Source organism: Ornithorhynchus anatinus, chromosome 6 (assembly GCF_004115215.2).
Source record: "Ornithorhynchus anatinus isolate Pmale09 chromosome 6, mOrnAna1.pri.v4, whole genome shotgun sequence".
In the NCBI taxonomy this organism is placed as follows: Eukaryota; Metazoa; Chordata; class Mammalia; order Monotremata; family Ornithorhynchidae; genus Ornithorhynchus; species Ornithorhynchus anatinus.
In genome coordinates this window covers 46,852,288-46,867,926 of record NC_041733.1, presented here as the reverse complement: position 1 = coordinate 46,867,926, position 15,639 = coordinate 46,852,288, and positions in this window count along the sequence as shown.

The window sequence follows — 15,639 nt, the reverse complement described above, 5'->3', positions numbered from 1 at the left end:
ATGGCAGGATGACACTCAGAATCTTGTCCTTTTTATCGGCTGATGCCGTCTATTGGACTGAAAACTTACAAAGGACGTTTGGCAAAGACCCCTAGTTTTCCACCCGGGGGCCCGGTGGGAAGGGCAGAGCACTGTGCTGAGCGCTGGGGAGAGTCCGACAGAGAGAAGCAGCATGGCTCAGTGGAAAGAGCATGGGCTTGGGAGCCAGAGGTCATGGGTTCGAATCCTGGCTCTGCCGCTTGTCAGCTGTGTGACTATGGGCAAGTCACTTTACTTCTCTGTGCCTCAGTTCCCTCATCTGTAAAATGGGGATGAAGATTGTGAGCCATATGTAGGACAACCTGATTACCCTGTATCTACCCCAACCCCTTGAACAGTGCTCTGCACATAGTAAGCGCTTAACAAATACCAACATTACTTTTATTAGCAGACGCCATCCTCCGCCCTTGAGGAGCTTCGGGGTCTACTGTGTGCAGAGCACTGGGGAGAGGAGAGGGGAGTCAGGAGATGCGGGACCCCGCCCTCAAAGAGATGACAGAGCCTGTCGTTGGGTGGGGATCGTCTCCATCTGCTGCTGAATTGTCCATTCCAAGCGCTTAGTAATAATAATAATAATGTTGGTATTGGTTAAGGGCTTACTAGGTGCAGAGCACTGTTCTAAGCGCTGGGGGAGATACAGGGTCATCAGGTCGTCCCACGTGAGGCTCACGGTTAATCCCCATTTTACTGATGAGGTCACTGAGGCACAGAGAAGCGAAATGACTCGCCCACAGTCACACAGCTGACAAGTGGCAGAGCCGGGATTCACACCCATGACCTCTGACTCCCAAGCCCGGGCTCTTTCCACTGAGCCACGCTACTACAGAGCTCTGCACACGGTAAGCGCTCGATATATATGACTGAATGAATGAATTAATTACAGAGCTGCAGGCAAGGGAGATCCTACAGAATTTTCACCTGGAAGAAGAGAAAGGAAAAAGAAAAGGAGGAAAAGAGAAAGGAAAGGAAAAAAAGGGAAAAGTCATAATAATAATAATGTTGGTATTTGTTAAGCGCTCACTATGTGCAGAGCACTGTTCTAAGCGCTGGGGGAGATACGGGGTCATCAGGTTGTCCCACATGAGGCTCCCAATCTTCATCCCCATTTTACTGATGAGGTCATTGAGGCACAGAGAAGTGAAGTGCCCACAGTCACCCAGCTGACAAGTGGCAGAGGTGGAATTTGAACTCATGACCTCTGACTCCCAAGCCCGGGCTCTTTCCCCTGAGCCACGCTTGAAGTTCTCCCTCAGCTCATTCATTCAATCGCACTGATTGAGCCCTTACTCTGTGCAGAGCACTGGGCTGCGCGCTTGGAAAGTACAGTTTGGCAACTGTGGTTAATGATACGGGGAACAGCATTTTAATCAGAATTAAAATGAATTTCAAGCCTATTTTCTTTTCGTTGCTGTGGCGGGGAAACCCTAAATGGTTTGGGGGCAACAGAAGAGCGGCGGGAAGAGTGGCTTTTAGACTGTGGTCGTCTCTATCCGTGGCCCAGCTGCCCATTCCAAGCGCTTAGTCCAGTCCTCTGCACACAGTAAGCGGTCAATAAATACATGGCTCAGTGGAAAGAGCCCGGGCTTGGGAGTCAGAGGTCATGGGTTCTAATCCCCGCTCTGCCGCTTGCCAGCTGCGTGACTTTAGTCCAGTCACTTCCCTTCCTCTGGGCCTCAGTTCCCTCATCTGTCAAATGGGGCTGAAGACTGTGAGCCCCACGTGGGACAACCTGATCACCTTGTATCACCCTCAGCGCTAAGAACAGTGCTTTGCACATAGTAAGCGCTTAACAAATACCAACATTATTAAATATGAACAAATGAATGAAATTAGGAAGATGAGAAGATGGATGACGATTTGGCAGCATTTGAAGACAAACCAAAATGGCAAATTTGCTCATTCTCCCGAAGGTTTGGTAAAGAAAACTCGGGCTTTATCTGCCACCCCACCATCCCCTCAGGGGACTTTTCTCTTTTCACATATCCTTAAACCCTATTTGTTATCCTAAACTTTATCTTCAACATTTCTTCCCCCCATCTTTCTTTAAAGTCCAAATACAATCCAACCTGTGCTTAATTAAATCAGATATTATTATCTGCCAAGAAGCAGCGTTGTGTAGCGGATAGAGCCAGGGCCTGGAGTCAGAAGGTCATGGGTTCTAATTCCGACTCCGCCACTTGTCTGCTGTGTGACCTCGGGCAATTCACTTCCCTTCTCTGGGTCTCAGTGACCTCATCTGCAAAATGGGGATGAAGACTGGGAGGCTCAAGAACGACAACGTGACCACCTTATATCACTTGGCACATAGTAAGTGCTTAACAATATTATTATTATTATTAAGATGAGGACAATGATCGTGTATTTTCGTGACGATGTATTGTCCTCATTTAGGAAAACTACGCCTGATTTTCTTTTGTAACCTGCTTCAACTAAACCAGCTGAACATCCCCGAAACTTGGGTTAATGAAGTTATCGCTGCTTTCCTACTGACAGATGGTTTCTGTGTAGTTGTAAAAAACCGCGAATAGCATCAGCAATTTTGGTGTGTGATGAAAATGATTTTTTCCCCCAAGGTTAAGAATAAACTGCTTCACACACACACAACTGAAAGGAACCTAAAATTTTCAATCCGGTTTTTCATGTGGAAATCCAGGTCTCCTCGAGGTCTCAATCCATCCAAGGTATTCGGGGAGCGCTTACCACATTCAGACCACTGTAGTAAGTGCTTCAAAGGGAGAAACAAGCCCCTCATATAAAATTCTGGGAGGGACAGGGGCAGAGGCAGTTAACCTCAAAGATCAAAGGGAGGATTTGTGCCTTGACCTCTTGATTACCTATTGTATAATCAAGTCAGAGGAGTCACATCTGAAAAAGAATCAGCAGGTACCGCTGATAATTTAGGGTTTACCATCGGGTAGTTTTTGGGGGGCTTTTTAGTGATATCTGTTAAGCGCTAACTCCGGGGTCATGCACTTCTAAGGGTTGGGGTGGACAGAAGATAATTCGGAATATGCTAAGTGCTTAAGAAATACCCTAAAAAAAACCCCCTTTGGCAACCATAATATGGATTTATTCACTTAGAGGTGATGGGGTTTAGAGATAGGAAAAGGGAAGAGTGCTTGGGTGGGTTTTTTTCCTGCTCTTTGCTTGTGAATCAGGAGGTGTTGGGAAATTTACAGTTTATCGATTTGTGCCTGCAATTTCCCGACATCACCGATGAATTCAAAGGAATTTTTGAAGAGTGGATGAGTTGTATTGCGGCCAGCAATTTAGAGCTGCCTTTATCAACCCCAGAGGAAGACTGCAAGTTCCCCAAAAACAAAGCCCAGGTTCTCGTGGCAGTATGATGGCTTTTTAATAATGTTGGTATTTGTTAAGCGCTTACTGTGTGCAGAGCACTGTTCTAAGCACTGGGGTAGATACAGGGAAATCAGGTTGTCCCACGTGAGGCTCACTGTCTTCATCCCCATTTGACAGATGAGGTCACTGAGGCACCGAGAAGTGAAGTGACTCGCCCAAAGTCACACAGCTGACAAGCGGCAGAGGCAGGATTCGAAACTGTGACCTCTGACTCTCATGCCTGGGCTCTTTCCAGTGAACCACGCGGTGTGGCCTAGCGGAAAGAGCCCCGGAGCTGGGAGTAGGAGGACCTGGGTTCCAATTCCAGCTCGGCCGATTGCAGGCTGTGGGTCTTTGGACAAGTCACTTCTCTGGGCTTCTGTTTCCTCAACTGTAAAATGGGGTTTAAAATCTTCCTCCCCCTCAGATGGGAGCCTCCCGTGGGACTGTGGCCAACCTGATTAGCTTGGATCCACCCCGGCGCTCAGAACAGTGCCCGGCACGTAGTAAACGCTTAACAAATACACGAGGAATAATAATTTTCGAGGACTATTTTGGTTTTTTCCTCAGATCACCGCACAGAAAAACCCCTTTCCCTAGAAAACACCGAGCGGCTCGTACAACATCCTGTGGTTCAGAGACACCAAAGCCGTCGAGGTTGGCCATCCCTGACACGTTTGTTAAATGTCACATCCTCCTCTTTCTCTCAGCGGGCTGTCTCTATTGAACGAGGGGCTGTGCTAAACGCTGAGAAAAACGATTCTCTGAAAAGAAGGCCCAGCTCTTCCTTCGGCCAGCTGTGGAGGAGAGGGAGAGACAGGAAGGGAGAGAAGGAGACGGGCGAGACAGAGCGAGGCAGGAGGAGAAAGAGAAAAGGGGGAGAGGGGCCGTGTTGTAGGAGAGCGACAGGGTGAGGTTGGAGAGGGGGAGCTGATGGACGCCTTTAAAGCCGAGGGGGAACGGTTTCCGTCGGCGGCCGGGCGACCGCCGGGGGGGTCCGGAGGAGCGGGGAGACGCGGACCCAACGTTTTTGTAGAAAAACGGGGCAGGCGGCAGAGCCAAGTCCACGCCGAGGCGGGGAGAGGCCGGAGGCCGGGAGGTCCACGAGGAGGCCGATACTGTCATCAAAGTGGGAGAGGAAAAGAGCTCGGATGGAAGTGGTGGCCATTTGAGTGGAGGGGAAAGAGCAAATCTTTGCGACGTCCGACAGGATTTGGTCATGGATTGAAAATGAGGGTTGAATGAGAAAGATGAGTCGAGATCGCCAAGGTTACGGGCTTGTGAGCCAGGGAGGATGGTGGTGCCGTCTACAGTGATGGGAAAGTCGGGGGAGGGCAGGGTTTGGGGGGGGGAAGATGAGGAGCTCAGTTTTAGACACGTCAAATTAGAGGTGTTGGAGATTACTTCAAGTAAATTTGTCCAGAAGGCAGGAGGAAAAGCAGGACTGCAGAGAAGGGGAGAGATCAGGGTTGGAGACAGAGATTTGGGAAGCGTCCACGACGAGGTAGGAGTCGAAGCCGCGGGAGCGAAGGAGTTCTCCGAGGGAGTGCGGGGAGACGGAGAAGAGGAGGGGACCCGGGAGCGAGCCCCGAGGGACCCCCGCGGTCCGGGGGTGGGAGGCCGAGGAGGAGCCCGCCCGGGAGACGGAGAGGGGGCGGCCGGAGAGATGAGTGCTCTTCACACAGTAGCGCTCAATAAGTACGACCGAACGAAGGGACGGATGGAAGAGGAGAAGCGGGAGAGGCGGGCCGAGGTCCACGGGGGCCGGTCGGCGGGGCGGAAGGCGGCCCGGAGGCCGAGGGGGAGCGGGCCGGGGCCGGGGCCGGCGGGTTTGGCCAGGAGGACGGCGCGGAGACCTCTCCGCTTTCCACGGAGCCAAGGAGGCAGAAGGCAGAGGCCTCCTTAGCCACCCAAACGGGTCATTTTTTGGCTGTTGGGTTAACGCGCCTTGAACGTGCACCTCAAACAGCTGCTCCGTTTTCATAAACGATTGTCCACCCGTCATCTCCGCGCCCCTAGCCAACGGGCCAGCCGAGGCTAGCCATCATCAAGACAGTCTCAATTCGTCCGTCCGTCCGTCCATCCATCCATCCATCCATCAGTAAGGTATTTGCTGAGCGCTGACTGTGTGCAGAGCACTGGACTAAGCACTTGGGAGAGGACAATCCGACAGAGTTGGTAATCACAATAATAATGACGGCATTTATTAAGCGCTAACTATGTGTCAAGCCCTGTTCTGAGCGCTGCGGGGGATACAAAGTCATCAGGTTGTCCCACATGGGGCTCACGGTTTTAGTCCCCATTTGACAGATGAGGTCAGTGAGGCCCAGAGAAGTGAAGTGACTTGCCCAAAGTCACTCAGCTGACAAGCGGCGGGGGCAGGATTAGAACCCATGACCTCTGACTCCCAAGCCCGGGCTCTTTCCACTGAGCCACGCTGCCCCTGTCCACCATCAATCAGGGATAATTAGAACAGTGCTCAGTGCTTAGAACAGTGCCCGGTACCTAGTAAGCACTTAAATACCATCATTATTACTCATTATTATTTACGGAGCACTGATTGTGCAGTGCTGCAATAATAATAATAATTATTATTATTTACTGAACACTGACCTTGTGTAGAGCACTGTAATAATAGGAATACTACCAACTGTGGCATTCGTTAAGCACTTTCTATTCAGCGCTGAGCACAGTGCTCGACACATAGTAAGCGTTTAACAGATACCAAAATTATTATGTGCCAGGCACTGTACTAAGCGCCGGGGTGGATACGAGCAAATCGGGTTGGTCACAGTCTTCATCCCCATTTTCCAGATGTGGGGACTGAGGCCCAGAGAAGTGAAGTGACCTGCCCAAGGCCACACTGCAGACAAGAGGGGCGGATCGGGGATTAGAACTCGTGACCTTCTGACTTCCAGGCCCGGGCTCTATCCACTACACCACGCTGCTGTACTAAGCGCTTCTGACTATAGATCAGCAGCGTGGCTCAGTGGAAAGAGGCCGGGTTTGGGAGTCAGAGGTCGTGGGTTCGAATCCCAGCTCCACCACCTGTCATTCATTCAATAGTATTTATTGAGCGCTTACTATGTGCAGAGCACTGCACTAAGCGCTTGGAATGGACAAATCGGTAACAGATAGAGACGGTCCCTGCTCTTTGACGGGCTTACTGTCAGCTGGGTGACTTTGGGCAAGTCACTTCACTTCTCGGTGCCTCAGTGCCCCCATCTGGAAATTGGGATTCAAGACGGTGAGCCTCACGGGGGGACAACCTGATGACCCTGGATCTCCCCCAGCGCTTAGAACAGTGCTCGGCACATAGTAAGCGCTTAACAGATACCAACATTATAATTATTATCATCAGGATGAACACCGTAATTCAAACAATAGCATTTCTTGAGTGCTTACGGTGTGCAAAATCATCATTCATTCATTCAGTCGTATTTATTGAGCGCTGACCGTGTGCAGAGCGCTGTACTAAGCGTTTGGGAGAGGATGAGACAACAATAAAGAGATACATTCCCTGCCCACGAGGAGCTGAGAGTCTGGAGGGAGGAGAGGGGCGGGAAGAGGAAGAAAGGAGGGAGGGGGACGCGGGGGGTGCGGGGCCGGGACGGGGGGACGAAGGGAGGGAGCGAAGGTCGGGGGGACGCGGAAGGGACGGGGAGATGAGGAAAAGCGGGGGGCTCGGGCGGGGAAGGCCTCCGGGAGGAGGCGGGCGCTCAGTAAGGGTTGGAAGGAGGGGAGAGCTGCGGGATGAGGGATGTGGGATGTGAGGAGGGAGGGCGTGCCGGGCCGGAGGCGGGATGTGATGATTATGATGATGATAATAATGATCACCATCAGTCTGTTAGGAGGCATTTATAGAGTCCCCTGACCTATAAAGCTCGTTCGACCTTCCCACATCCCTCGCGTAGGCCAGGTCCCAGGTCGCGAAGGTGGCCCCCCCAATTTTCTCCTACAGAAAAGCAACGCGGACGAGAGGGTAGAGCCTGGGAGTCAGAGAGACCTGGGTTCTAATCCTGCATTCGCCACCTCTCTCCCGTGTAACCGTGGGCAAGTCTCTTTACCTCTCCGGGCCCCGGTTCAGAGACGGGGGGACGGAGACTCCGAACCACACGTGGGACGGGGACTGTGTCCAAACGGATTAGCTTGGATCTACTCCAGCGCTTAGTACGGTGCCTGGAACATACTAAGCGCTTAACGAGTAACCCCCCCCCCGCCAAAAAAAAAATAAGATCGTGAGCCCCCCATGGGACATGCTTGTGCCCAACCTGGTTAGGAGCACGGCCCGGTGGGTAGAACTCAGGCCTGGGAGTCAGAAGGTCCTGGGTTCTAATCCCGGCTCCCCAACCTGTCTGCTGTGTGGCCTCGGGCAGGTCACCTCACTTCTCTGGGCCTCGGTTCCCTCATCAGCAGAACTGGGAATCGAGACGGTGAGCCCCACACGGGCCGGGGACCGAGCCCAACCTCATTTACTTGGATCTACCCCAGCGCTTAGCACATAGTAAGCGCTGAGCAAATGCCATTAGGACAAAAAAAAGGAAAAGAAAAGGCCCAGGCAGCCCACATTATCAGAGAACTCAACGAGGAAAGCCACCGGGGCCCCAGGAACCTTGCCGAATTGTACCTTCCGGGGGTCCAAGCGCTCGGCACAGTGCTCCGCGCACGGTAGGTGCTCAATAAATACGACCGAAGGAACCAGTGAATGAGACTCAGACCTTCGCCGTTAAAATCCACAGCTTCAGCGGCCAACCCAAGCCCGAGGTCTAAAGATCAGTAGCGTCTGTGATTTCCTCACATAGGACTTTGGAGGTTGCCTGACTCGAGCTCCCCGGCAAGGCGGGGGCCCCTCATGACACCGGTTATTTTTTTTTAATTGCCTTCGTTAAAAGCGCTCACTATGTGTCCCACGCTAATCTCCGCGCTGGGGCTAGGTACAGGTTCGACCGGACCCGGTCCCCGTCCCTCCCGGGGCTTCTTAGGGCATCCGCCGAGCAACTGGAAAGAACCGGGGCTTGGGGGTCAGAGGTCCTGGGTTCTAATCCCGGCTCCGCCACCTGTCAGCTGTGTGACTTTGGGCAAGTCACTTCACTCCTCTGTGCCTCAGTTCCCTCATCTGGAAAATGGGGATGAAGACGGTGGGCCCGCGTGGGACAACCTGATGACCTTGTATCCCCCCCCCCCCCAGTGCTTATAACATAGTAAATCTTATTAATAATGTTGGTGTTTGTTAAGCGCTTACTAGGTGCAGGGCACTGTTCTAAGCGCTGGGGTAGATCCGGGGCCATCAGATTGTCCCACGGGAGGCTCCCAGTCTTAATCCCCATTTTACGGACGAGGCAACTGAGGCCCAGAGAAGTGAAGTGACTCGCCCACAGTCACACAGCTGCCGAGTGGCAGGGCCGGGATTCGAACCCGTGACCTCTGACTCCGAAGCCCGTGCTCTTTCCACTGAGCCACGCTGCTTCTCTACAGCTTAACCAACGCAATCGTTATTATCGGACTCTCCCAAGTGCTTAGTACAGTGCTCCGCACCCGGAAAGTGCTCAATTAATACCATTAACTGATTAAGTGCTTACTACATGCCAAGCTCCCCCCACCGTACATGGCCTAAGGAAGCGGGGGGGGGGCAGCGGGGAGAGCCCGGACTTGGGAGTCAGAGGGTCCGGGGTTCTAATCCTGGGCTCTGCCACTTGTCTCTGTCTCTCCCCACTTCTCTGTCGTTATCTCTCTCCATTTCTTTTGCCGTGTCTCTCCCCTCCGGTTGTCTCTCCTCCGTTTCTGTCATGTCCGTCTCTCTCCCTCCCGTCACCGTCTCTCTGTCTCTCCCTTTCCTCCTGTCTCCCTCTTTCCCTTCCTCTCTATCCTTTTCTCCCCCCGCCCCCCCCCCCCCGGTCTCCTTCCTCCTCCCCTCTTTTTCTCCCTCCCTCTGTCACGTAATAATAATAACGTTGGTATCCGTTAAGCCCTCACTATGCGCCGAGCACCGTTGTAAGCGCCGGCGGAGATACCGGGTCATCGGGTTGTCCCACGCGAGGCTCAGTCTTCGGCCTGGAGAGAGCCCGGGCTTGGGAGGCGGAGGTCGTGGGTTCTAATCCCGGCTCCGCCCCTTGTCCGCCGTGTGACCCTGGGCAAGTCACTTCACTTCTCTGGGCCTCAGTGCCCTCGTCTGTAAAAATGGGGATTAAAAAACGTGAGCCCCACGTGGGACAACCTGATTCCCCTGTACCTACCCCAGCGCTTAGAACAGTGCTCTGCGCAGAGTAAGCGCTTAACAAATACCATCATTACAGTTTTTTCCAGATGAGGCCACCGAGGAAGTGACTCGCTCACAGTCCCACAGCTGACGAGTGGCAGAGCCGGGATTCGAACCCATGACCCGACCCGAGCCCGGGCCCTTTCCACTGATCCGCGCTGTCGCATCTCTCTACCCTCCCATCTCTCTCCCTGTCTCTCTGCGTCTCTTGGCCGGCAAAAGAGGCCGCGAAGAAGGCGGTGAGGTGGGACCCCGACATCACCCAAACTCAGCTGATCATCTTCACAACGGCCCTCTCGGACGGGAACCCCAACAGACGTAGACGCCTCGGGAGAAGCGGCGCGGCCTAACTAGATGGGGCCCGGGCCTGGGCGTCGGGAGGACCTGGGTTCTAATCCCGACTCCGCCGCTTGTCTGTTTCGGACTGTCCCCACTTTTCCCTCCTCTGCCATTATCTCTCCATTTCTGTCACTTGTCTCTCCCCTCTGTCATTGTCTCCCCCATTTCTATCAGCTTTGTCTCTCTCCTCCTGTCTCCCTCCCTGTCTCTCTCCCTCCCGTCACCGTCTCTCTGTCTCTCCCTTTCCTCCTGTCTCCCTCTTTCCCTTCCTCTCTTTCCTTTCCTCCTCCCCTCTTTTGCTCCCCGTCTCTGTCGCATCTCTCGACCCTCCCATCTCTCTCCCTGTCTCTCCCTGTCTCTCTGCGTCTCTTCGCCGGCAAAAGAGGCCGTGAAGAAAGCGGTGAGATGAGACCCCGACAGCAGCCGCGCTCACCTCTGCGTCTTTAAGATGGCCTTTTTGGGATGGGAACACCGCCAAAGGCGGGTGGAGCCCAGGCCTGGGCGTCAGGGGGACCCGGGTTCTAATCCCGGCTCCTCCGCTTGTCTGCCGGGTAACCTGGGGCCAGTCAGTTCACATCTCCGGGCCTCAGTTCCCTCATCTGGGAAACGGGGGCTGAAGCCTGGGAGCGACGGTGACGGTGGACGGTGACTGCGTCCAGCCTCGTTAACCTGGATCCACCCCAGCGCTGAGTAATAACAATAAAAATAGTAATGTCGGTATTCGTTAAGCGCTTACTATGTGCGGAGCACTGTCTCAAGCGCTGGGGGAGATACAGGGTCATCAGGTTGTCCCACGTTAATCTCCATTTTCCAGGTGAGGTCAGTGAGGCCCAGAGAAGCGAAGTGACTTGCCCACAGTCACAGAGCTGACAGAGCCGGGATTCGAACCCACGACCTCTGGCTCCCAAGCCCGGGCCCTTTCCACTGAGCCGCGCCGTTTCTCTTATACATGGTACAAATACCGTTAAAAAAGAAATCCCTTCTCCCCAAACTGGAGGAAGCAAGAAAATCCAAGAGCAGCCCGCCCCAAAATGCCTTGAAGGGACAGGTATTAATAATAATAATAATAATAATAATGTTGGTATTTGTTAAGCGCTTACTATGTGCAGAGCACTGTTCTAAGCGCTGGGGGAGACACAGGGGAATCGGGTCGTCCCACGTGGGGCTCACGGTCTTCATCCCCATTTGACAGATGAGGTCACCGAGGCCCAGAGAAGTGAAGTGACTCGCCCACGGTCACCCAGCTGACGAGTGGCCGAGCCGGGATTCAAACCCATGACCTCTGACTCCAACGCCCGTGCTCTTTCCACTGAGCCACGCTGCTTCTCTATTCCCAGTATTCCCAGTATTCTTTATGGCTGTACTTTCCATTCCAAGCGCTTAGTCCAGCGTTCTGCACACACTAAGCGCTCAAGAAATACAACCGAATCAAGTTCGGTGAGAGGGAGAGCCGGGTTCTAAGCTCCTCGTGGGCCGGGGATCTGCCCTTTGTTACTGTTGTGTTGGACTCCCCAAAAGCGCTTAGTACAGTGTTCTGCACAGAGTAAGTGCTCAAATCCTACTGACCGCCTCTTCCAAGCGCTTAGCGCAGTGCTCCGCACACAGCAAGCGCTCAGATACTATTGACTGCCTCTCCCAAGCGCTTAGTACAGTGTTCAGCACCGAGTAAGTGCTCATAATCCTCCTGACTGCCTCTCCCAAGTGCTTAGTACAGTGTTCTGCACAGAGTATAAGTGCTCAAATCCTGAGTGCCTCTCCCAAGCACTTAGCACAGCGCTCTGCACACAGTAAGCGCTCAGATACTATTGACTGACTCTCCCAAGCGCTTAGTACAGTGCTCTGCATAGAGTATAAGTGCTCAGATCCTACTGAGTGCCTCTCCCAAGTACTGAGCACAGTGCTCTGCACACAGTAAGTGCTCAAATACTATTGACTCTCCCAAGCGCTTAGTACAGCGCTCTGCATAAAGTGCTCAAATCCTTCCGACTGTGACTCCCAAGCGCTTAGCGCAGCGCTCTGCACATAGCAAGTGCTCATATCCTACCGACTGCCTCTCCCAAGCGCTTAGCGCAGCGTTCTGCACAGAGCAAGTGTTCATATCCTACCGACTGCCTCTCCCAAGTGCTTAGCACAGTGCTCTGCACACAGCAAGTGCTCAAATACTACTGACGGACTCTCCCAAGCGCCTAGTACAGTGCTCTGCCCAGAATAAGTGTTCAAATCCTACCGACTGCCTCTCCCAACTGTTTAGCACAGTGCTCTGCACACAGCAAGTGCTCGAATACTACTGACGGACTCTCCCAAGCGCCTAGTACAGTGCTCTGCACAGAGTAAGTGCTCAAAGCCTACGGACTGCCTCTCCCAAGTGCTTAGTACAGTGCTCTGCACGCAGTTTAAGTGCTCAGATACTGACTCTCCCAAGCGCCTAGTACAGTGCCCTGCACGGAGTAAGCAGTCAATACAGCGTGGCTCAGTGGAAAGAGCCCGGGCTTTGGAGCCAGAGGTCAGGGGTTCGAATCCCGGCTCGGCCACTCGTCGGCTGGGTGACTGTGGGCGAGTCGCTTCACTTCTCGGTGCCTCAGTGACCTCATCTGGAAAACGGGGATGAAGACCGTGAGCCCCACGTGGGACGACCCGATTCCCCCCCCCCCCCCGTCTCCCCCAGCGTTTAGAACGCTGCTCGGCACATAGTAAGCGCTTAACAGATACCAACATTATTAATAAATAACACCGACCGCCCGACAGGGCGGTTTCAGTCCCCGGCGTCACCCCGACTCAGCCCGTCTACCTTTTGGCGTTAGACTGGACGACCCTGGGTTTCGGGGTCGCCGACCCATCTCTTTTGGCTCATTTCCTCCCCTCCGCATCCCGCCCCCCGGCTCCCCTTCCGGGATAGAAACAAAGCCGCCGACGTCGCATCCAGTCTGGGGTATAAAAATGGAATCGCGGCCTCCCCCGCGAATATTCTAGCCCCGTGATCATTATTAATATCATCATCATCCCAATCGTTATCGTTAAGGCTAACCAAGTCAGCTCCGGCGGCTTTTAACGTCTCCGTTTTTCCTTGTCGTATCCCGGGAGACCCTGGCCGCAAGCCCAGCTTCCGGAGAAGGGCAACCGGCCGGCGACGAGAACTCGCCTCCCGCCCTCTTCGTCGGGCCTCGCTGCTCTGGAGGGAACTTGCTAATAACGACGGGGCTTCGTAAGCGCTTCCCGCGTGCCGGAAACTGTACCGAGCGCCGGGGCCGATGCAAGGAAAGGGGGACGTCCTAGCCGTCTTTCCCCGCGGCTCCGACACTGGGAAACGCCGGGAACGTCCCCGTCTTAAAATGGTATTTTAAGGTCTCTCAATAAATCTCTCTCTCTGAGACCGTGAACTCCGTCGACCGGGGGGCGGCTAACTCCCAAACGCTTCGGTCCAGTGCTCCGCTGCACACGCAGCGCTCGACCGCTATCACTGACCGACCCGAGATCTTTCGACCGGAGGTTTGGGAATCCAACCCCGGAGGGGGTTTTTCGAACCATCCCGTCACCTGTGGCGGATACAAATCAAGCCGTGGCCATTTAGTGAGCGCTTGCGGTGGGCGGAGTGCCGTACTAGGCGCTCTGGGCGGGGGGGGGTGTTCCCACTGACTACTACTGACTGCCTCTCCAAGTGTTTAGTACAGTGCTCTGCACACAATAAGTGCTCAGATACTACTGACTGCCTCTCCCAAGTGCTTAGCAAAGTGCTCTGCTCACAGGCGGTGCCGTTTATTGAGCGCTATCTGCAGAGACTGGACTGAGCGCTTGGGAAAGGACAACAGAACAGACCCATTTTCTGCCCAAAAGGAGCTGAGGGTCTGAAGGGGGGAGAGGGGCAGGGAGAGAAAGAAAGAAAGGAGGGACGGGGACGCCGGGGGTGCGGGGCCGGGCCGGGGGGCCGGAGGAAGGGAGCAAGAGTCGGGGGGATGCGGAAGGGACGGGGAGATGAGGAAAAGTGGGGGGGGGGGCCGCAGTCACGGAAGGCTTCTTGGAGGAGGGCCACTTCTCTCATTCAACCCACATATTCAATCCGTCGCCAAATCCTGTCCGTTCAACCTTCACGACATCGCTAAAATCGGCCCTTTCCTCTCCATCCAAACCGCTCCCATGTTAATCCCATCGCTCAACCTTTCCCACCCGGACGTCCTCCCGACCTCCGGCCTCTCCCCGTCCCGGCGCGGACTTCCCTCCGCCGGCCGCCTCGCTTTCCTGCGGAGACGTCGGGTCGAGCGTCCCCCCGGTCCCGCGGGGCGTCCGGCGGGGAGCGGCGGCCCTGGGGTCTGGAGGCGTCGGCGGGGCGGCCCCCTCCTCCCCGATCTCCTCCTGCCCGGGGCCCGGCCCGCGCGCTCCGCTCCTCTCGCGCCCACCTGCTCCCGGGGCCTCGACGTGGCCCGTCCGGCCGCCGACCCGCCCCCCCCTCCTCACACCCCACCGCTCTCCCCGCCTTCCAACCCGTCTCCTCCGGGAGGCCTTCCCTGACCGACCCCCCCCCTCCCCCGACTTTTCCTCGTCTCCCCCTCCCTTCCACATCGCCCTGGCACTTTAATCTGCCCCCTTTATTCCCACCCCCAGCCCCCCACCACTTACGCCCGGATCCGTAATTCATTGATCTGTATTAGCGCCCGCCTCCCTTCCTCTGGGCTCTACGTGCCCCGCGTGCCAACTCTCCGAAGCTTTCGGTCCAGTGTTCTGCACGCAGGAAGCGCTCGGTAAATACCGTGGGTGGCTTGACCGGGGGCGGGCCCCCCCTCGGCGCCCTCCGCCGCCCCTCGCGCGGCTCTCGCTTCAACCTCCGTCGCCGTAGCCGCCCCGACGCTCAGCACGGTGCCCGGCACCCGACGGAGCGCTTGACGGATATCACAGTTATCGGCGACGATTATTAAAGGCACCGGAAGCCGTCGAGGCCCGGGGCCCACGTCTGGAAGAGCGGCACGGCGTAGCGGTCGGAAGGCCACGGGTTCTAATCCCGGCTCCGCCACCTGTCCGCCACGTGGCCCCGGGGCGAGTCACTTCGCTCCTCCGTGCCTCGGTTCCCTCCCGTCTGTAAAAAACGGGGACGGAGGCTGTGAGCCCGGGGCCGGGGAGGGGCCGGGGACCGTGTCCGACCTGCTCGGCGCGGCGTTCGGACCAGCGCCGGGCACCTGGCAGGCGTCGGACCGACACCGCGCTCACGACGACTACGATGGAGATTTCGCCGGCCGGGTCCCGGGGTCCCCGGCCGGCTGACCGGAAAGAAGATGTCCGAGCCACGGTTCATCGCAACTCTGGTTTATTAAAAATATACGTCTCCTCGGCCGGGCCGGAGGGGAAGCGGGCTCGCCTCGTGCCCGCCCGCTCTCCCTCACCCGGCGGGGCCGGGGGGGCGCCGGGGCCCACCGGGCCGCCGCTTCCCGTCCCGTCCCTTCCCCTCTCGGGGGGCGACCCCGCTCCCCCGGCCCCCGGCGAGGCGGGCCGGGCGGAGCGGGGCCGACGTCCTCCGCCCGTCCCGGGCGGCCGAGGAGCGTCGGGGGGGGTCGCGGCCCTCCCTGGGGGCGACGGCGGGGCATCGCCTACGGGGAAGCGGTAGAAAGAGCCGGCCCCGTCCGGACGCCCCCCTCTCCCCTCCCCGGATCGGACCCCGGCCCGGCGGGGAGGCGACGGCG